This window comes from Eubalaena glacialis, chromosome 9 (genome assembly GCF_028564815.1).
Source record: "Eubalaena glacialis isolate mEubGla1 chromosome 9, mEubGla1.1.hap2.+ XY, whole genome shotgun sequence".
In the NCBI taxonomy this organism is placed as follows: Eukaryota; Metazoa; Chordata; class Mammalia; order Artiodactyla; family Balaenidae; genus Eubalaena; species Eubalaena glacialis.
The window spans coordinates 55,453,622-55,475,655 of record NC_083724.1 but is presented as its reverse complement, the minus strand read 5'-3'; the positions used below and the strand labels follow the sequence as shown (position 1 = coordinate 55,475,655).

The 22,034-nt window shown below is 43.4% G+C and overlaps 1 protein-coding gene across 2 annotated transcripts in view; it reads left to right on the top strand.

Annotated features, from left to right (window-relative positions):
* Positions 1-3,883, top strand: part of GLIS3 (GLIS family zinc finger 3) — a 506,081-nt gene extending 502,198 nt beyond the window's left edge. The window contains exon 12 of one of the 2 annotated variants that reach the window (XR_009702085.1): positions 3,372-3,883. The gene's annotated coding sequence lies outside the window, so the exon portion shown is untranslated. Of the gene's footprint in view, positions 1-3,307; positions 3,333-3,371 lie in introns of those variants that run through there. The other variant, XR_009702086.1, reaches the window with a different exon arrangement.
* The last annotated feature ends 18,151 nt before the right edge of the window (positions 3,884-22,034 follow it).

Below are 22,034 nucleotides of genomic sequence, written 5' to 3'. Positions count from 1 at the left end.
CACTGACAGCGCTAACAGTCTGTGCCCTCTCCTCATAGCAGGAGAAGGGGCTTAACACCCCAGCACCTTCTCTGGCCTCTGGTTTCCCACAATGCCTAGCTCCCTAATTCCCAAACTTAAGGGTTTGTCAGCCCAGGCAGTGCTGCCTGTCAGCCACTCATGCTCATGAGAGAGAATGAGACTGAATTCACATGGTCATGAGTGTATACTCTCTTTGTATCTCTAGCTTGTGATAAAATTGATAGTTTTAAAAGTATGGTTGTTCGTGAGTCCTGGGGCACTTTTTAAGTACTAGCATGGACTAAATCCTCTTCAGTGGGTCTCCCTGGTGGTTTTGTGTGCTTGGCTTTGGATGTTGTGTATGGTTTGGATACTAAAGCTGCAGGGAACACAGTGTCTTGGGTGAAATAATCTGAACTTTATAAAGGGAAGTTTAACCAAGAGAAAGCTTAGAGAACATCCAGTCCAACCTCATCTTTTACAGAGGAGGAAATTGAGGTTGTTTCATTCATTTGTTCATTCATTTCATTTTTTTAACATTTTTTGTGTAAAATACACAGAGGTAGAAGTGGCTCTCATGCTCACATAGCTGACAACAGAAGATTCCAAGAATCATCTGCCCAAGAACATTGCCCGGGTGCTTATTCAAAATTCACACTCTAGAGCTGCTGAATGCAAACCCCAGAGTTACCGAGTTGGAATTTTTAGGGGTAAGATGGTTGCATCTGCATTCTTAAATAAACTCTCCAGGTGGCTGTCTATGGAAACTAACTTTGACCACCCCCCCTTGATTTAGTGGAGGAGGCTGACCATTTAACAAGGCAACGTAGTTTAATAAGAGCTAACAAAGAGGGCCTTCCAATCCCTGCCTGGGGAGACAGGAGAGCGGGGTCAGTTCCCTGAGGGAAGGGATGACTGCCTGAGCTAGTCCTAAAGGTCAAGTTAATCTTCAAGAAGCAAAGAAGCAGCAGAAGGGTGTACCAGGCAGAAAACGGCACGTTTGCAGAGCTTCCAGGAAGAACAGTAACTTGCAGGCGTCACCCAACAAGCCAGTTGGCGAGTTGGAGATTGTCCCGTCTCTGGACAGTGAGTGATTTTTCTTCTCTGGCCCTGAGCCCCAGCCCTTCCTGTGTCAGCCCCACTGAGCTCAGGGTACTGTTTCCCAAACCAGCAGGGGATGGTATGTTACCAGTTACTCTGCAAAATAGGGTTCCACTTTCAAATTAGTTTGGGGAATGGTGGGTCAAAGTTATTGTACAAAGTTGGGGTTTTTTTCCACGGGGTGGGGGGGTGGGTTTTTTTGTTTTTTGTTTTTTTCTTTTCTGCAGGACCTCTCAGAGACTTTACTATGCTAAAGTGCATTGTGACTCTCCAAGAAAGAGTTAGAGGATGAAGTCTATTGACCATGGAACCCTTTTTTTCCAAAAAGTACCTTGTTAGCACTGTAGAAAACAATTGGGCAGGTCCTCAAAAAATTAAATATACAATTACCATATGATCCAGCAATTCCATCCTTATATACATACTCGAAAGAATTGAAAACTGGGACTAAAAACAGATACATGGACACCAACGCTCCTAGCAGCATTATTCACAGTAGCCAAAATGTAGAAACAATCTAAATGTCCATCAGCTGATGAATGGATAAGCAAAGTGTGGTCTATCCAACACTGAATGTACAGCCAGCCTTCTGTATCCACAGATTTGGAGCCAGCCAACTGTACTCTGTCATTTTATATAATAGACTTGAGCATCCACAGACTTTGGTATCCATGGAACCAATCCCCCAAGGATACTGAGGGACAACTGTACTTAATGTCGCTAAACTGTGCACTCAAAAATGGTTAAAATGGTAAATTTTATGTTAGGTATATTTATGTTAGGTATATTTTACCACAATTTTTTAAAAAGTATAATGTAAACAGAGCGCCTAATAGGGTGCCTGACACGCAGAAGACAATTTTAAAAATAAGTGCCTTATTAAGTAAGTGTTCCTTAGGACACAGTTTGGGAACGGGGACTCCAGAGACAGGTGTCAACTGCAAATTGGCACTTGCCATTGGCACTTGCCATCTACCTCTACAAGTATTACATCATGTGCTGCTGCAGCTGCTGACTTTCAACACCCCCTGAAAGGAGTTCAGGGTGGAGAGCAGAAATGAGGCACTCTGTGCTCTGGGAAAAACTGGCAGAACAGGTCTTCAGATAGTTAGATATTCTCAGGAGCTGATTTTATGAGCCCAATTCTTTATCTCCTCAAATCTACAAAAGCACTAAAATCCTTCATGGTGACGACTGCTCCTCGTGACTAGCAGAAACCTTCATGAGACTAGCAGAAACCTTCTGCAAAAATATGTGCTTGAAGACACAGAGAATGGACTTGAGGATATGGGGAGGGGGAAGGGTAAGCTGGGACGAAGTGAGAGAGTATATATATATATACTATATACTATGTATACTATATACTATGGACATATATACACTACCAAATGTAAAACAGATAGCTAGTGGGAAGCAGCCGCATAGCACAGGGAGATCAGCTCGGTGCTTTGTGACCACCTAGAGGGGTGGGATAGGGAGGGTGGGAGGGAGAGGCAAGAGGGAGGACACATGGGGATTATGTATATGTATAGCTGATTCACTTTGTTATACAGCAGAAACTAACCCACCATTGTAAAGCAATTATACTCCAATAAAGATGTTAAAAAAAAAAGAGAAAAAATATGTGCTTGATTGCATGTACTCCCCTTTCACCCAAAATCACATATGTACTGACTATCCCCCCTACCTCTTTGGAGCAGTTTCTCAGAGCTGAGATGCTCTCTCCCGGGCTGTAGTCCTCATTTTGCCCCAAATAAAACTTAACTCACAACTCTCATGTTACACACTTTTTTAAGTCGACACAGGTGAGTAGAGCCCTCGGGGTGGGTGTTGGCCCCTGACAGGTGGAAGTGGGTGCTGCGAATGGTACCAGCTGGCAGAGAAAGCAGAAGAGGACGAGAAGCAGAAGAGGAGATGGCCAGCTGGTTTGGAGCAACTGCAGAAGGTGGTTCTGAGCGCAGGGTACTGTGCCCGACATAAATTCTCAGGTAACTGAGGAAGGGAGAGAAAGGCAGACAGAAGGAAGGGGGTGGATGTCAGTGTAGCAGAAGGAAGAGGTGGTGAACTGGAGGGGAAGACAGGAGGCACTGGCATAGACCCCGCTGATCCCAATGTGTGCAAATGCAGAGATTTGGGTTTCGTTCATTCACCTAACCATTGTTTACTGAGCTCCATACCCCTCACTGTGTGCCTCTTGCTGTTCTAGGTGCTGTGATCATGCAAGAAAGAAAACACAGCATCATCCCTGCCCTTGTGTCATTGTATTCCAGTGGACTGGCGACTCAAACTGTTTGCTCTGGTGGTCTGTGAAGTATGAGGCTCTGGAAGGTCGTTGACGGTTGGGTTCTCCAGGAAGCAGATGCCGAGGCAGAGTTGGGAGTGGAAACAATTCTGGAGAAGTTTTGAAGAGTGACCCCAGTGAAAGGAAAGGGGCTGAAGCTGGATTGGGCATGAGGCACCATCAGACTGTGATGCTAACTGGACAGACGTTCTGCCAGAGTCTGCTCTTACCCACTACAAGAGCGCCATGCTGGGTGGAAATAGGCCATTGTACCACCCCCTTGCTGAAGTCCATCCTGAGAAGGGTGTGTCTTGGCTATCACTGTCTTGGTCATTCATTGGCTGAGGTCCTTCCAGAGAGCCAGAAAGCTGAGAGGACACTGAAGAAGTTAATAGCGTCATCTAACCACACACAATGTAGCTGGGGGTCTGAACAGCATAGCTCTGTTCCTGCCACAGAGGGTATTAGGAAAAAGCATAGGTACCCCATCATTTTGTTTCCCAGTTTGTAATAAAGAGCGTATTGGGGACATACATTCACATACACTATTGAAAATGGATTTCTGACTCAGCCCTTTCCCTGGTGGCTCTAAAACACACACACACACACACACACACACACACACACACGAGTCACTGGGATTTCAGCATCTCAAGAGTATTTTCTCTCAAGGCTAGCACACTCCTTCCTGGGAAAGAGTGGTGAGAGATTTTGAGGGAGATTAGGAGGTAGATGACCTATTGCTTTTTCTCTCATCCGGGAGGCATCAAGGACTGTCACAGGTTTGGTGTCAGGCAGACCTTGTCCTCTGTCACTTACATCCTTTGCAGCAGCAGAAATAATTCCTCAACTGCACTGCCCTGAGCCCATTTCTTCTTCTTCCAGCAGGAGTAATCACGTTCATCTCACAGGCAGTGAGATCATGCAGATATCTGGCATAGTCCCAGTTACATGTAACGTACTTGCTAAAGAGTGACCGCCATATTTTAAAAATTACTGATCCTGCACCCAGAGTAGAATGAAAATTTGTGAGGAGACCACAGAAAGGATTATAGTTCTGAGATGAGCGCATGGAAGCAGGACGGAAATGAGCTAGTCTGGAGAGCAAGCAAGTCATAAAATCACCCAGATGACATTGCCCACAGAGGTCTGTCTGTATCTAGAGCTCAGAGCAACCTGTAGTACAGACACCTCTTTGGCATCTTCCTGGGACCATCAGGATAGATAGTACTGCCTTTAGAAGCAAACAAGAGGATCTTCTGTGCTGGGCCCTGTGCTTCAAATGCTCCCCTCTGACCATCCTCCAGCCATGTCCTGCCCCACAAAGTGAGGAGCTCATGTGACTAAAGGTATGTCTCCAGCCCAAACCCACTTTCCTTCCACTTCTAGACCCAGCCCAGGTATCTGTAAACTCTGAATTCCCAGTCCAAATGGCCCCACGCTGCTTCCAGGGCCAGCACAGTCTTCTTCCTCAAGCCCATCCTCCTAAGAGTGGATCAGGTCTTCAGTGTGTACATCCCTGGTCCTGCGAGGTAGCCAGAGAGTGGTTGTTAGAGGGATTGTGGATGAAGCTAGACATGGAGACTGGGCTGTCCATAACTGAGCATAAAGTCTCCTCATGGCTGAAAACAGAACCAGCATTTTGGAGAGAAGAGGGGTGGGTTACAGGCTGGAGGCTGGACTGGCTTTCCTGGTACCACCAGGTTCTGGCCAAGAAATCCAAGGAGTCTCTGATCATTCTAAATCAAACCTGGCCTTCCAGGTCGTTATGAAAGTATATTTGTTAACAATTGTTTTAGCTTTCTTTGGAATTTTAAAATATTTAGATCTCTTGAGTTTGTGGGCTTCCATTTGCAATCCTGCCCTGGGGCCCTGTAAATGTTAGAGGTGGGCCTGGGGGGATGCTTAGAGCCTGGAGTCAGTAGGCCCCCAAAGTACCAGGAGAGAAGGTGTGCAGTGGAGATTCGAAAGCCCGTGAAAACTCTTTAAGGAATGTCAGAGCATCAGGACTCAACAAATACCTAGACAGTTGCCAGACAGCAAATGGTGTACAATGCAAACATTTGTTGTAGTCTGATGCTTTTAAAAACAAAATAATGCATTGTTATTTCTAATCCAAGAGCTTCCTGACGGCTGTGCTCTTCAGTCCCCAGTGAACATCTCTAGACCATGTCCCCGCGTATGGTCCATGGAACATCTGTACAGCTCAGTCCTTGTTGCCCGTGTATATAGCGTGACCCATTACACTGAAGAGTTGCTTCACAGGGTGCCCCTCACCCCTGTCTCCACATCTGCATGGCACATTAAGCTAACAGTCTCTCTGGGGTACTGGGGGGCACATCTGTGTAGCCCACCCACACAGCTGGGTCTTCCATCATCAACTCCAAATCATCCCCTCCCTTCTCCCTAGCTTGTACCCTGTGCTCACTCCCACTTAGTCTTTCAAAAGGCCATATTCATATCCACAGAAAGGGTTTATGTCTGAGGCCTAGGGTTCATGATGGAACAGGCGCATTTGTGCTCCAGGCCCCCATGGATGCCTGAGGAATCCAGAGCTCCATCACTGAACACTATCCGGTCCAGGTGCCTTTGCTACTGCACAGGAACCAAGATGCAGCATCAGCATCTTGTCCAAGGCTAGTAAGTGAGATGACCAGGCCAAAAAGCCTGGGCTCTTCCATTTATACTGTGGTCACTTTTCCTCTGCTCCCAGGCTTTCTAGAATCTTTGCCCTTATCAAAATCTGACTGGGCTGTGCTGAGCTATAGTGGTCAGGCTTGCTCACTGCTCACAGTAGAGGCAAAGCTGCTCTGGGAACTCATGGTCTTTGTTCCATTCTTCTCTTTGCAATAGATCTCAGGCTGCCTGGCTGGGCTCTGACCATCGGACCTGAGATCAGTGCTTCTCCAGCCATGCCAGTTGCACCGTGATAGAGGCAGCATGGAGAGAGGTGAAGAGCACTGGTCTGGGCTTCTGAGACCAGGCTCCCTCTGGGTGATGATGGCCAAGTCACTTTTGACCAGAGCTTGAGCTCTAGCGTGAGATGGCCTCAGAATCCACTCCATCTTCACCACTTAAGCAAATTACTTGACTACTCTGAACCTCAGATTCTTCATCTAGACAATGAGGATAATAACCTGAGCCACGGGGTTCTTAGGGATTCATGTGCCCGTCACATGGCTGGGCCCTTAATAAATCTTGGTTTCCCTTCCCCAACTGTAAAATTCAAGGAGAGGAAGCAGATGATCTGTACAGCTCTGGCATGCTTTCATGCTGTCACTTGGCTTCCTATTCCAGGATTTTTCCCAGGACCCATGATCGATTTCCTTCTGGGGTCGTTTCACACCTCAGCCCTGCGGTGTTCATTGGAAAATTTGCTATGAAATTGTGTTGTCCCTCACCTTCCCAGGCCATGAAGGGCTCTGCAGCCAGAGTCATCCACCTGGCGGTTGGCTCTATTAATGATCCACCCAGAAGATGGATCCAGGAAGCAACCTATCACAAGGTCGCCTTCTGTGCTGCCTGAGAGAAGTTCCAGGAGAGCTCTGAAGTCAATGGGACGTGCCATCCTGAGGCATGGGAACCACAGGGATCATGCAGGCAGGGGAACCTCTACTCAGAGGCTGCAGCCCACAGAACAATACCAAGACTTCATCTCCTGGCCTTCCTTCCTCTGGGCTGCAATCTCAGGAAAGGTGCAGAGAGCAAAGTACTGGGGGCTAAAGCCAAGCTGTCAGGTAAAAGAACAGCTCTGCACAGCTGGGTGGAACTTATATACTCTTTGTTTATAAGTAACAAAAGCCACGCTGAGTTGCTTAAGCAGTGAAGGGAAAGTTATTGAAAAGACACGGTACAAAATAAGGAGACACCAGGAATGGAACTGAAATGCTAATCCAGCTCTCTCTCCCCCTCTCATCTTTCATCTCTACTCATTTTGGCCTAGCTGTTCTATTCTTCTGTCTCTGCAGACCTGCCTCCTCTGCTTCTCTGATCCACACAACTGGCAAGTGATGCGCATCCATCCTGCCTCTCAAGGTTTATGCTTTACCAGCATAAAGAAAGAGAGTAAATCAGTCAGCCTTTCTCCACACATGGATAAATATAGATGTAGATGTAGATGTAGATATAGACACAAACATAGACATAGATGCGGATATGTATCCTATCAATCTGGATTTCAAATCCACAAAGAAGGCCTTCTGAGGTATCCATCCTGACTCAGGTACCCACCTCTGGTCTGATCAATTACTCCCGGCGCTTGGTAGTTTAGTTAACTGGACCCGCCCCCCTCTAATGAGTGAGGGGACGATAAAGGGAGATCTCTGTGTTCCTGGCATAGGCTCTAAAAGTTATCCATGGCAGCCTAGCAATCAAGCCACTCTGAAAGCCAAAACCATGAGTCTAATATCAAGAGGAACCCAGTAGTTCCAGGATTACCGTATACTAGTAATAAGTGGATAGCGACCCTTAGACAGCAGGATGCTTCTCCAAACCTACCGCAGTTGACTACTGTCCGGCAGACCTGCTTCTTCCAATAGTTCCTCGGTATTTAATTCTCCCCTTCAGAAATAAGTAACACTGCTTTAAGAGGAAAGAGTAGGGAGAGAGATTTTTGAGAACGAGAAGAAATGAAATTTGTTGGGCAAATTGACTAGGCTGTTCACAGTCTGTATACATTACCTCTTCGATCTAAATACAGCTGAGAACTGAGGTATCTTTGGGCTGAAGGAGCGGGCTGCTGGCATGCCTGTCCTGGTTCCTGCTGGTCTCCCTCAGTGGGGTTAGGAGTGGTTTGGCAATTGTCTTCCACTGATAAGGTAACATTTAAAAGAAAACAACAACAACAGAAACAAACAATAAAGGTGTGAGGGCTAACTAGGCTTCCCTTCTCACTACAATTTGTGTGCAGGAATTTAAGTTTTCTTTATTCCACCAAGACAAATCAGGTACCCCTTTGACAAGTATCCCCTTTCTGCCCACTGACTTTATAAATGCTACTTAAAAGTTGATAACAGTTGTGTGTATATGTGTGTGTGTGTGTGTGTGTGTGTGTGTTGGGGGAGAGTCAGGGAGAGAAGTTTTAATGGGGAAAACATTTTTTATTGATTCTCAAAATGTGTGTGGTACACATATGTGATGGGGAGGATATGCAAGTAAGTACAATCTGGGGCACCTCTCTTAACTAAGATGCTTTACACACATGAATGCACACACTGCAAGGGATTTCGTCAGGCATTCCCTGTGTACTTGAGGCCTGAGGCCCAGAGTTGAGAACCCCATCGGGCTGTTGTGAAGTTTGAATGAGGTAACATAGTGATGGTCAAACTTTCTTTAAAATTTTTTTGGAGTATAGTTGCTTTACAATGTTGTGTTAGTTTCTGCTATACAGCAAAGTGAATCAGCTACACATGTACATACATCCCCTCTTTTTTGGTTTTCCCTCCCATTCAGGTCACCACAGAGCACTGAGTAGAGTTCCCTGTGCTATTCAGTAGGTTCTCATTAGTTATCTGTTTTATACATAGCAGTGTATATATGTCAATGCCAATCTCCCAATTCATCCCACACCCCCCTTCCCCTCTTGGGTTATGGCCAAACTTTAATGTGCATTTAAATTAGTTGAAGATCTTGATAAAACACACATTCTGATTCAGTAGATTCGAGGAATGGCCTGAGATGCTGCATTTCTAATAAGCACCCACATGATGCTAGTGCTGCTAACTGGGGACCACACATTGAGAACCACATGCAGAGACAAAGACCGGCACCTAAATCAGAAGTGGACGCTACCATACGGCCACATCCACAGAGGCTATTCCCTTGCACACCCTGGCTGAGGTCATCACTTGCTACTTAGGAAAAAGTAAAAACTTAAATGCACCTGCTTTGTATTTCTTGCCACCTGCCTATTCCATTTTTTCACACATTTATCTAGATGTTCAAAATTTTCTGAAATTTTAGTTAAAACTTTCAGCAATAGATTGAAAACCTCTACATTTTTGCTTGAACACAACAGACTGTTTAGCAATTTGTTATAGATATGAATGTGCACATGTACAGAGATAGACATTTCTCCCTCAGAAAGGAAGATAAGTTCTACTTAAAAGGAAGTTAGCCAATTTCTGACATATTGGGGGGATTATTTCTTTACATTTTCCAATATTCATGATACTTAATATCCTCAGCACTCTGGGCCCATCCCATGCAATTTGGTTGATCCATCTCTGTGTTGTTTTCTTCCTGTTTTGCACAAAAAGTTGCCCGGTACCCACCAGGAAGCATGAGACCAAAACAAAGAGATAAGAAAGCTACAGTGGACCCATTCGAATGTTCACCCCCTCTCTGAAGTTTCCCCCCAACACAGTTGCCCTCCCCTCCCCTCGCTACCATTTCTGAAGAATAAATCCTTCTGTGTTGCCACAGGCCTTGGGGCATAGTTATTTACTGATGTCTGCCCTACTCCACTATTTTTTAAGCTCCCCAGAGAGCTTATGACTTATACATCATTGTATTTTCTGAGCATAGCAGAGTGTTTGACACAGAAAAGGTCCTTAGTAAACTTTGTTGAATTGAATTAAATTGAACTGCAGGTGAACGAAAAAATTACCTCCATGTTCTTTGGAAAAAGTGGAAATTATGGCTTCTGGAGTAAGAATGGGACAGGGACAGATTTAGAATGCAGAGCTGTGAGAGATCACCCATGCAAAGGACTACAGATAGTTCAGTCTGGCTGGTGTGTACAATGTGAGTAGGTATCAGGAGAGAAAGGTAAGCAGGAAACAGATCCTCAGGGGCCATGGACCCCTACTAAATAGTTTAGAATATATCCTATGAGATCTGGAGAAGTATTAAACTGTGTTCAGCCTGTAACATGATCTTTTTGGCTTGTAAACAGAACACTGGCAGCAAAATAAAGGATAGATTGGAGCAGACTGAGACTAGAGGTAGGGATTTAATGATCCAGACCCTGGTCCTTGGAGGTTGGAAGAATAATGTTCAGTGGACCCAGGGTAGGGGTGCAAATGTGCCTGCATCTCTGGTAGCATCCTAGGGCTGCCCAAAGATGTTCAATAATTTTTCGGAATTTTGAGAACCCATTGGGTTACATTTGAAAAACAACAAAAAAGGGTCTCTCCTCCAAAGATATAAGAAATGTCTTTTGCATTAAAAGCCCCGTAAATTTATTTAAGATTCTGGGGCTGGCCATTCTGGCAAAATGAATTTCCCATCAGCCTACTTGATTTCACTTCCTGCCTTCCATGAAATATATGTATAGAGAAAGCATGATACTCCCCAGCGGGTTCCGCATTCATGTGCATCTGCTGTCCAATTTACAGCTTGCGAAGGAGGTGTTAATTAGCTGGCAGAAGCACCTGAACAGGGAGGACTGGGTTGGCTGAGGGGGTGGGAAGGTCTCTGGCATTTCCTTATTCACAGAGGCAGGAAAAAAAAGAAAGGAAACTCACATTGCTGTCCAAAATGGCAACCTCCAAGCCAAGGCAAGTGGCAGAATTATAGCAGGTACCTCTGTCTCTACAAAGAGTCTATTTCTGGATCCGTGTGATTAATATCAAATGTTAATACGAATTTACTTCAAGTCTTACCTTCATATACGACTCTCTGAATTTTAAAGATCTCTCCCAGAAACATGGGTGAGTTTTTAGCTATTGAGTAGGGTAAAATTAACATTGAAGAAGGGATAGAATGAATTCCCACAGGAGAAAAAGCAGAGAACCTGTCTTCCAAGAGAAAGGGCAGTGATCCAAAGCCAGGAGAGTCTAGGAGGTGGAGGGTAGAGAAGGGAAGTCACAAATCCAGGTGGAGCCAAAAGGACTTTTCATTCGGGGTCAATAAAAAAAGTTGGCTGGGTTGAAGTAGGTGGTTCAAGGCAACCATTTGTTGGGAGGAGAATAAGGCTAAATAATGATCAACTCGAAATCTCTTCAATTTGTATGTCAACAAAACTCACCAAATCTCTTAACTCAAAATAAACAAGCAGTCGATGAAACAAAAGGAAGACAGAGTAACAGGATGTCATCTGATAAAACATTTTCACTGTAGAGATGGCACAGCTGAGATTCAGAGAAGTAGAGTAACTTTCCCAAGGATATTCATGATGGAATCATAGCTTGAACCTTGGGTTCCTGACTTTCTGCCCGCTTCTTTCCAATACACTCCACTGTTTTTTTAAACGTACTTGGGGCAGTACGCCTAATCTGATCCGGCACAGCAACTCTTAACAGCACTGAGATATTTCTACAATATTATTGCAGAATAGCAGCAGGGCCAGACAAAAAAGACATGACCAGAAAGAAGACACGGACACAGAAGGTATGAAACACCTAGTTATTTTGCCTCTAATGACCATCAAGAGGAAATCAATTTTTAAAAGTTGGGCAAATATAAACTTGCAGTTAGTTAATAAATATTGCATGTACCAGTGTGGCAGAAGACATTGTGTAAAAAATTCAGAGGTGCTCACATTACACATGTAAAGAATACATGGAGACCACTTACTTTCTGCTTTGAAAAATGCCACTGAAACTTCATAAAGTACAACTTGTTCTAAAGCAAAGCGAAAAGGAGAAAGCGGCATAAGTTGAGCTTTTGGCACACTCAGCAAGTACTCTTTAGGCTGCCAAGGTACAAGGCACCTGCACAAAGGGAAGAGAGACCCTTTATATCCGACCGCAGGATGGCTGCACCGGGTTCCCAGTGAAGCTGAGGTGTTCAAACTGAGGAAGACAGAGTCAAGGAAATTCAGTGAGGAAGACAAATGAAGGCAGGGCCTCTCTGGAAGATCAGAGGGCTCCAAGCCCTGCTGCTTCCTTCAGCAAATCCTAATTAGCCCAGGAGAAGACAAAACACAATGTGTTTTCAGGACACACACCCCGGAGAGAGAGGAATTCTTGAGGTATGTAATTAGGCGCAATTAGCCAGGGCTGGAGGGGAGCGGATAGAATGTGGAACAGGCTTGATTGGGTAATAATTTCCCTGGGGAATTGTGGGAGGTGGGCCAGTGGGGCTTTTCTGAACTGACTTGCCATGGACTCTGTGCTCTAAAGCTTGAGGACAGAGATGGGAAAATCAAAGGGGATTTTCCTACTCAAATGTACCAAATATTTTCTCTGAGAATTGCTTTAATCCCCCAGTTTCTAGGCCAGTATGACACGTAGTAGATTTTCAGTAATGTTTACTAATGAGAAAATAAAGTAAAATGAAATGGTGAAGGAAATTCATGCATATCCTGTCTGTCCTCAACCCCTATGGAAGTTTTGAGGGTGTTGGCAGAGAGGTAGAACAGGCTACTTTTAGTTATAATTCACTTGTCTTGTACTAGCCCCCAAAAGCCTGTAAAACCCAGCAAAGGGATACAGGGTAAAATTTCCACTGCTTGGAGATTCATTAGGTGTAATAAAACATAATGGGCCTCCTATAGCCTATGTGGACAAGATCCAAGATCCATTGCTTCCTAGCTAGGTGACCTTATGAAAGCTATTTGATCTTCTGAGTCTTGGTTTGCTCATCTGCATAATGGACCTGACTTATCCAGGGTTGTTGTCGGGATTAATAAGATCATGGCCCCTACTGGCTCTAGTGAACAACCCAAGACAGCAAGCCAATAAATCCATTTACACAAATGTGTGTTTTGGAATCAGCTTATCTTGGAGAGCTCACCAGGAAACTTCATTGCTCAAAATTAGATGTTCTAAACCTGGGAGATTTATTAGGATTTTTTATAGCCAAGGTGGGTGTTTGGCAATGCCTACTTTTAAAGATTGTCAAGTTAAAATTATATGGTGAGGCTCTGTGGTGTCAAATTTTGAGGCCATTCATCCGTTTATTGGAGGATTCCTAGTTTACTTTTTTCCATGCTTTATTTCCTAATTGTGGTAAAATATACATAACGAAATTTACCATTTTAACCATATTTAAGTGTGCACATCTGTGGCATTCAGTGTATTCACATTGTTGTATTCACCATCACCACCATCCATCTCCAGAACTTTTTCACCTTCCCAAACTGATACTCTATACCCATTAAACACTAACTCCGTTCTCTTCTTCCTCAGCCCCTGGCAACCACCATTCTACTTTCTGTCTATGAATCTGACTACTCAAGGTATCTCATATAAAAGGAATTATATAATACTTGTCCTTTTGTGACTGGTTTATTTCACTTAATATAATGTCTTCAAGGTTCATCCATGTTATGGTATATGTCAAATTTCCTTCCTTTTTAAAGGCTGAATATTATTCCATTGTATGTATATACCACATTTTGTTTATCCATTCATCTATGGATGGACACTTGTGTTGCTTCTACCTTTTGTCTACAGTGAATAGTGCTGATGTGAACATGTGTATACACCTAATTTATTTTTTAAGAAGATTTGACCTTCTGCCTTGATCTACCTCTGATAATAGCTGGGTTGGTTGTCCCTTCAAGCACATTGCCTCCTCAGATTTTTAATATCTCACAAAAAAAGGTCAGCCCTAACCCCAGTTCTGTTAGCTGTTGAAACATATAAGTTTATAATTAACCTCCAAACACTGAAAGCTGCATTCCAGGTACTTGTCAGAAAGTATAATCTGAAATTTAATGTGGCTCAGTATCCTTCCAAAGATCAGTTGAAAGACATGCCTTGTGAAATGAGAACTGCCTGAAGCTTTACTCTTTCAAATCTATCCCTAAATTAAGCCAGACCCCATCCCAGTAACTGGGATGTATTTCTTTATTGTACACAGAAGTGATCTCACTGAATTATGCTTTGGTGAAAGGGCTAGATTTAGCTTCAGTTTTTCTCGTCTGCAGTTTTATGAGCCTGTATTGTATTTAGTGCATAGATATCGTGCAGGATGTTGTTTACTTTTTCATACTGTTTCCTCTTTAGGAGGATCCATGGGAGAAATTATTCTTTGGTGTCAGCATCAGCCATGGCTTCCTGGAGCTACTGGTTTATGTTTTTTTCCTGTGGGCACAGAACTGTGTAACAGATTGTGTTCCTATCATCACTTTGGCTACTAGGAAGCTTAGATTCAAATGTGCTCCCACCTAAACAAAAGGCATGGAAATGCGTAACATGAATTTTGTGTATTGAAGTCACCTCTTGCTGTGTCCTATTCTTAAATAATTTTCTCTTTGCCATGATTTTCTCCCTTATTGCCATTGTGTGTTTGTGTAAATCACCAACAGGGAGAGAGAGACAGACAGACAGAGACAGAGAAACAGAGTGGGACAGAGAGAGAGGGAGGAAGGGACAGCAAGGAAAAGAGAGGATATGTTTTAAAATAAGAATGTATCATTCAAAATTCTTGGCTGCAAACAAAGAAGCCAATTCTAATTAGCTTCACCATAAATTAATTAATTAATTTAAAAGGGAATTCACAGAAAGACTAGCAGCTGAGCTCACAGAATCATTGGAAAGGTGGAGAATGGGGCTTAAAAAATAGGCAGCATCCCAGAACACTTGGACAATGGGCACTGCAGGGTGCTCTGTACTGGAAGAGGAGGGTAAGACGTGAAGTAAGAGAAGGTTTTCGCTTTATAACCCCAATCGTCATGTGGCAACAACCTCAAACATGTACATCTGACAAGTCCATCTCTTCCTGGCTACCTCTTTAGTACGTGGTCCTACTTCTCCTTCTGACCCTAACTTAGCGCTCACTTGTCTGAACTTGGCTTCCAACTCCGTTAAACGAAAGCCCTGTAGTGACTAGAACCATACTGCTCAGACTGCAGTCCACTGACTACCTGCTGCTGTCTGAGCGTATCCACACTTCCCCACACCCCAAAAACACACACACATTGATGTCAAGTGGCTCGTAAAACAGTCTTCAACTCTACAAAAGGCTGTCCTTTAGAAGAGTTCAGGTAAATACAAATTCCTCCATCCTACTATACATCAAAATCTTCACCTCCTCATTCAGTGCACTGGAAATTCCACTCTGCCAGAAACGTCTAAAAAGTTTCAGATGTACCCAGGGTCCAGTATTAGCATATCTAAAGCTCTTGACCCTCCCTTTTTTTTTTTTTTTTTTTTCTCCACAATCCCAGAGAAAGTATATTATCACAATGAGGCATTCTGTGTGGAACCAGAACGAGGGCTGTGTCAGCCCTGTTCACAAGAGGGAGTTTCCTGACCAGACAGCTGGAAGATTCATCCCCTTTTGTACGCAAATACCCAATATTCTCTTCATGTGGGGATGACTGCATTAAATCTGCACAGTTCTACTGCCATGTTCACCAAGTAAACTTCGAATTAAAACTCGAAATACGGTTAAAACTTTTTTCCCTATGTAGCGTTTCATATGAGGGAAGGATACAATGACATGAATATCTGGGTGGCCCCCTTGCCTTGCTGTAGGTAAACACATTGGCAGAGGGGCAAGAAACCCTTTTGTGGGTTTGTGAGTCTAGTCTGCATGGGATAATCCCCCTGGGTCCCTTTAACTGTGATCGCACTGAGGCGGTCACTTTTCTAGATCTATAAAGCTGAGCGTCCCACCATGATGCCCAAGACCCATTCATCCACTTACTCCTGCCCTGTGAGGTCCTGTAGACACAGCTGACAGGATTCTTGAATAATAACAATGCTTACCATTTATCGAGCACTTATAATATCGAGCAGGCACTATTAGTCTACATACCCTTTTGTAAAAAAGAAAATTAACTAATTTAATCCTCACAGCATCCCTATGAGGTTGGTACTGTAATTATCATCATTTTACAGATGAGAAAACTGAGACACAAAGAAGTTAGAAACTTGCCCTAGTGGTAGAGTCAGGATTCAATCCCAGGCAGTCAGGCTCCTGAGCTTACACTCTAGAATGTTATGCTATAGTGTCCCCAGGGATTGATGACATTTACATCTTTACAACTGTTATATTTTGGACAGATTACAGGTATAGCACATCTGGAAATTGTTCATCTGAAGTCATTGGATAGAAGCTATGTCTAGTGGCTTAGAATTGCTTTGATATTGGAAAGCAAAGCAAAACAAAATGGGAAGGAAAAAACCCCAAGGGTGATATATGCCAGGTTGTCCTGTAAACTGCCCCAAAGTCATGTCTTTAGCATGGGAACTGACCAAGGAGACTTAGCCAAAAATTCACATGGATGTTGAAGGATCATTCCAGGGGAAACCGTCCTCCTTCATTGCCTCAAGTGATCTTTCTAGATTTCTGCCTCTGTAAGCACAGTTCCTCAATGCAGGTGATTTGTGACACCTGCATTCACAGACATCACAAGTGCGGTGGGGAGTTGGGAGAGTGAGCTGCTAAGGTCAAGCCTCAAACAAAGGGAAAGATGACAGTATGGTGGACCTTTAGCCAGGGTGTCCTTCCTGTCGAGTAGGTGTCTGATCAGGCCACCCAAGATAGCTGTTCTCCTGCTCTCTGTACATCCCCTGCTCGATCAGTCCCTGCCTCACCTATATCCTACTCACCTAACTGACCTTCCCTCTTAATCATAGAGCCTAATCAAAATGCCTCTGTGCTTGCCTCCAGCCCCAGCTAGTTATTGTTCTAATTAGAACATCTCCACTATGATAGCTGATCAAAGGGGCGGTGAGGGGCGTGCCCCTCTGCTAGTTTCCCTGGTAACCAACAAGACAGCCTGAAGTCAATTCCTCGTGTAACTGGTAACCTCCCCTCCCCCAGTCGTGAAGGCTGCCGCCATGTTCTGCCCACTGCCGTCTGACGTCTGCTCTCTGTGGGATGTCGCTCCAGGACCTCGCTTCAGACATGTAAGCTCCCCCATCCATTAGAACACTGATGTCTCTGTCACCGACTCTGGGCTCTTTCTTCCATCTCGAGGCTGGGCAAGTACAGGGCTTACAGGCCTGTGGGGTGCAGCCCAACAGTAGGAGTCAGGCATTCTGACTTGCTAAGGAGCAATGTTGCTTCCTTTGACTCTCTCCAGACACATCAACAGGAGTTACAGCACAAACTGGAGCTGGTTCATTGTAGCCATTCTTTCTTTGCTCTTTTATAGCAAAAGCCTGAGCATTTCAGGGTTAGAGCGCGAGGGATTCCCACCACCACAACTCCACAGCTAAAGCCCAGGCCATACGCCAATCAGGGGGAAGCCTGGGTTGGGATGTTCCCATCAATACTGAAGCCATTTCTTCTGAGGAGGACTTGCCAAAAGCCAAACATTTGATTAGCGATTCTCCTCTCGAGTCGTCCAGGGTCAACTCTTTGCCTACGCTGCCTGAGAAACCACCAAATCCAAATCTACAGTCTTCTCCACTAAGCTTTACCGCCTCTCTTTCAGTGTTTGTACATGTAACTGTACCATCTGTGGTCATGGAATATAGGATTCCTATAGCTAGAAACAATTTTCATCAACAATAAATTGTGGTAGGAATATTTACCATTAAAAAGAAAAAAAAATTCCACATCATAACTTGCAGCTTCCTGCCTGAGGAGCTGTGCCTGAGAATAAAACCTGGCCCTGCCCCCAGCCTGGCCCCAGTCCCTGCTTTCCAGGCTCCTCTCGCCCAGTCTCCAGTGGGGGTCCAGCCTCTGTAACACATGGCACTGGTCCTGATCCCTCCGCCTGATCTGCTCCTAATCTGTGACCAACCACTGACTCTTCTGCTGCTTGGAACCCTCTCATTATTCCATGACTTCAGCTGCAGGTAACCCCTCTGGCCCCAGTGGCTGAGGACCCAGCCTCTCATGGAATGCCGAGCTCCCTGCCTTTTCCCTCTCCCACTGACCGTACTCTTTGAGTGACTCATTGATTTTCATTTCAATATCTCTGTCCTAGAGGCCAAAAAGCCCTTAAGTAACATGGACAATCTCCCCATCTCCACCCTCCCATCCTCTAAACAGCTGAGACCCTTGCCTTTATGGCTGGTTTAGCAACTAATCAGTTGGCTTAATTAAAAATGCATTTGTCACATGTTCTGTTGCTTACAAAGTAATATAGTTACTGTAAAAAAATTTAAATTTGCAAAAAATATATAATAGAAAAAGTGAAGGTTCTTATTCACATCCCCCTGAGACAACAACTGTTAACAGTTTGGTACACATGGGGATATGTGTGTGTGTGTGTGTGTGTGTGTGTGTGTGTATGTGTCTGCATGTCTGTGTGTATGTATTTTAGTGTCTTAGAACTGTATTGGAGTTATACTATACATATTGTTTGGAAACTTTTTTCTACTTAATAATATATCCTGAACATCTCTTCTTATCAGCACATAAAATCTACCTCATTTTTTTAAATGTTACATAGTGTTCCATTGTATAAATGTAGCACAATTTATTAACAAATACCTAACGATGGACATCTGGTTTATTTTCAATTAATTTGTCCTGACAATGCACAGCGAACATGCTTGGACACTAATCTTTGCTTGCTTCCATATTTCTGTAGAGCTTAGATTTGGGACGCAGCAAGGCAACTCTGAGCCTCAGTTGCTCTTTCGATAAAATGAGGATAACTGCAGGAGGCTGTGAGAAATAGATGAGATCGTTAACAATGAGGTGGACATGTGTAATTCACTCTAGCTCCCTTGTATCTAAAGCTCTATCTGAGTCAGGAATTCTCCAATTATTGAGTCTTGGTTGAGGATACTTTCTTCCATTAGAAATATCCAAAATGCCACAAACTCACCTTCCCAGACACCTTAGCAGCCAGGTAAAATCATCTGACCTAGGCTCCACCAATCAGATGATTCAGAGTACACTGACTTGGGAGCCAGTGACACAACAGCCAAGGTTGGGTAGCACACTTACTCTCTCTCTTTCGTGGCCATGGTAGTTGATGATGAAAGCAAGATCAAGTTCTCATCAGAGAAACAGCAACAGTGCAAACTGTAGATGTTGTGTGTGGAGACTGACGGCAGCAGGGGCTCCTTCATTAGAATTGCGCTCCTGATTTTGGACATTGTTTCTGGCAGTTTAACCTCAAGCTTCATTCTTCAGACATCCTGACAACTCTGAATTACTCAAAATCCTATGAATAAAGTCATTTTCTGGTTAAATTAGCCAGGAACACTTTCTATTGCTTGTAATTAGGAACATTGTCTACGACATATGCATGGCTGTAGAACACCATATGAAGATAAGTGACACAGCAGATGCTCTTTGATCCTCTTCAGCAACTAGTTCTTCTTCTCCCTTGCTAACAGGTGGACATCTGACCCAGTTTCAATTAAGATGGTGTAAAGGATAGGGTTCTTGGGACTTCTGAGAAAGAGTTTTCATTCCTTTCTGATAGGAGAGAGGTATATGAAGAGATAACTTCTGTCACTCCCCCCACCCCTCCTGCTCCAGCTTTCTCCTTGGGATGTTGTCATGTTAGAATGAGTTGCTTGGAGATCTGGCAGCCATTTTCTGACCACGAGGAGAGATGTTGCCCACACACAGGATGAATGACAAAGTTCAAAAATGTAAAAAGCCTTGGTCCTTGATGACACAAGTGAATTTCCGAAACAAACCTGGTTTGCCTACTTCCAGACTATCTGCTAAACGAAAAATAATCATGACTTAAGACACTAAAAATAAGATTCTATTATTTGCAGCCAAACACACCCTAATTGGTTCAAGATACTTGATTATCGTTAGAGCAGCTGTGAGAGGCTAGGCTGACGGTTTTGAGGTTTCAGAACTCAACTGTCTGACCCTATCTCCACTTGCTGTATTATCCCAAATTACTGATGACATCTAGATAGTTTTAGTCCAAAGCAAACTTTTGGATAGTTCAGTTTGTTAGTGTTAGAAGCCTGATCTCATTGAAGTGCTCTTTGAGAGACTATTAAATCATCCCCAATTGGCATAGATCAAAGTAATCTTCTGTACCTGGGAGCTTAGCCTCATAGTGTTCCCTGGTATAAGGATATCTGGTATTCAGGGTCGCTTGACCAACCTGAAGCTGACTTCTGGGTCTTAGACTCACAGGGTTTTTTTTTTTTTTTTTAGGGTTTTTAAAAATTGAACTATAGTTGATTTACAATGTTGTGTTAGTTTCTGGTGTACAGCAAAGTCATGCAGTCATATATATACATATACATATATATGTATTCTTTTTCATATTCTTTTCCATTATGGTTTATCACAGGATATTGAATATAGTTCCCTGTGCTATACAATAGGACCTTGTTGTTTATCCATTCTGTATATAATAGTTTGCATCTGCTAACCCCAAACTCCCAATCCATCCCTCCCCTGCCCTTCCTCCCCCTCGGCAACCACAGGTCTGCTCTCTATGTCTGTGAGTGTTTCTGTTTTGTAGATAAGTTCATTTGTGTCATATTTTAGATTCCACATATAAGTGATATCGTATGGTATTTGTCTTTCTCTTTCTGACTTAGTTTGCTTAGTCTGATAATGTCTAGGTCCATCCATGTAGCTGTAAATGGCATTATTTTGTTCTTTTTTATGGCTGAATATTGTTCCATTGTATGTATGTGTGTGTGTGTGTGTGTGTGTGTGTGTGTACACACACCACATCTTTATCCATTCATCTGTTGATGGACATTTAGGTTGTTTCCATGTCTTGGCTATTGTAAATAGTGCTGCTATGAACATAGGGGTGCGTGTATCTTTTTGAATTATAGTTTTGTCCGGATATATACCCAGGAATGGGATCGCTGGATCATATGGCAACTCTATTTTTAGTTTTTTGAGGAACCTCCATACTGTTCTGCATAGTGGCTGCACAAATTTACATTCCCACCAACAGTGTAGGAGTGTTCCCTTTTCTCCACACCCTCTCCAGCATTTGTTATTTGTAGTTTATTTTTGATGATGGCCATTCTGACCTATGTGAGCTGGTACCTCATTGTAGTTTTGATTTGCATTTCTCTAGTAATTAGCAATGTTGAACATCTTTTCATGTGCCTGTTGGCCATCTGTATGTCTTCTTTGGAGAAATGTCTATTTAGGTCTTCTGCCCATTTTCTGATTGCATTGTTTGGTTTTTTGTTATTGAGTTGTATGAGCTGTTTGTATATTGTGGAAATTAAGCCCTTGTCGATTGCATCATTGGCAAATATTTCCTCCCATTCCATAGGTTGTCTTTTCATTTTGTTTATGGTTTCCTTTGCTGTGCAAAAGCTTGTAAGTTTGATTAGGTCCCATTTGTTTATTTTTGTTTTGATTTCTCTTGCTTTGGGAGACTCACCTAAGAAAACAGTTGTACGATTTATGTCAGAGAATGTTTTGCCTATGTTCTCTTCTAGGAGTTTATGGTGTCATGTCTTATATTTAAGTCATTAAGCTATTTTGAGTTTATTTTTGTGTGTGGTGTGAGGGTGTGTTCTAACTTCAATGATTTACATGCAGCTGTCCAACTTTCCCAACACCACTTGCTGAAGAGACTGTCTTTTCTCCATTGTATATTCTTGCCTCCTTTGTTGAAGATGAATTGACTGTAGGTGTGTGGGTTTATTTCTGGGCTCTCTGTTCCATTCCATTGATCTATATGTCTGTTTTTGTACCATTACCACATTGTTTTGATTACTGTAGCTTTGTAGTATTGTCTGACAGACTCACAGCTTATGACTGTCATCTCTTCTCTATAGACTCTGTTGATCCCAGGGAATCTACAAGATGTAGCAATTGTTCCACTTGACATTATTCTGCATTCTTTTACATTCATAATCTCAATTTAGCCTCAAAAAAAAAACTTGATGAGGTA